The following is a 1,381-nucleotide window of genomic DNA, read 5'->3' as shown; positions in this document are numbered from 1 at the left end:
ATAAAAGACTAGACGAAGTTAACGCATTCCAAAACAACACCATCCTGTTAAAAAAATTAAGACAAAATATCCGATTGCGGTATTGAAGAAGAAAACATGATATATAATATTAAATGCATGTATCAATAATTCAGTAACCAGCAGTAAGAATAATCTTACCACCGGTCCAAATTAATTAACTATATGCATTTATTTCGCGTGATGCAGACGATCGTGGCGCAAGCTCTCGGTTCTACATAAATTAGCATTTTTTTCTATTCACATGCCTATTATAAATCTCAATATCTTATTAATGATCTGTCTTGCAAGATTAGCATATAATATACTTACAATAAGCCACAATAATCTCTCCTGAATTACATGACAGCTGTCGTAAAAGTTACATACAAAATCTAATTTGTCGACACAACTCGTACAAATTTGCTGCGGCAGAGCATCGTCCTTGTGGATCTGAAATAATTTAATAATTTTAGCATGTCTGATGTCTGATGATGTTAGATGATTATTAATTCTATATTTAAAAAGTCAGTGAAATATTTAATTCCCAGCAAACACAAAATACACCGAGTGCGCAATTTGATAGCAAATTATGCACTCGGTGTATTCTGTGTTTGCTGGGTTTATATTATTAGTATTTATTTATAATTGATAACAGGGAAAACAGAGAAGCAATGTGAAGAATATGGCAGAGAGAAGAGATAAGACACGAGTTACGTACGTGCAAAGTTAACGTGACGACACAAAGTAAAATGTTATAAAGTATATAAAATAAATATTAATATTATATTATTAATATGTAATTATAGCCAATGGGTAATATGATAAAAAATAAGGAAGAGAAATTTGCGAATTTTTGCACTGACTACCCTTTTAACTTTCTAGCCATATCTCATTAAATCAAAGCATATATGGAGGATGAAGATCGGAGTTAAATTCGAAATCTGCTGATTATGAGTTGACCATTTGACATAATTCTGTCAAAAAAATCACATTTTATTCTTACAGATTTTAAAATAAACAACAAAATATAAAACACTTTTTATTAAACTATCTTTTAATGCTGAAGTAATAAATTCTATTCTAACAAACTATCTAATATTTTTTATATAAAATTTATAAGAAAAAATATACATAAATTCAGTTGTTTTTTTTTTTAGAGATTATGGCTCTGTCGGGTTCGATCACTTCATTTTTTTCCACAAAAAGCTCCACCGTAAAGTAGTAAAAAATTCCGTCATCCTAACAGTCTTTTAGAAACAGTTTGTAAACTGTGTGCTCTATATACATATACATATATTTAGTTACGTATAATTCAACTCATTATATACGCAAATTAATTTTTACTTTCTCAACAAAGTATAATCAACAATAAATTACACAT

Source organism: Temnothorax curvispinosus, unplaced genomic scaffold (genome assembly GCF_003070985.1).
Source record: "Temnothorax curvispinosus isolate PA1 unplaced genomic scaffold, ASM307098v1 QBEX01015349.1, whole genome shotgun sequence".
In the NCBI taxonomy this organism is placed as follows: Eukaryota; Metazoa; Arthropoda; class Insecta; order Hymenoptera; family Formicidae; genus Temnothorax; species Temnothorax curvispinosus.
This window is presented reverse-complemented; position numbering follows the sequence as displayed.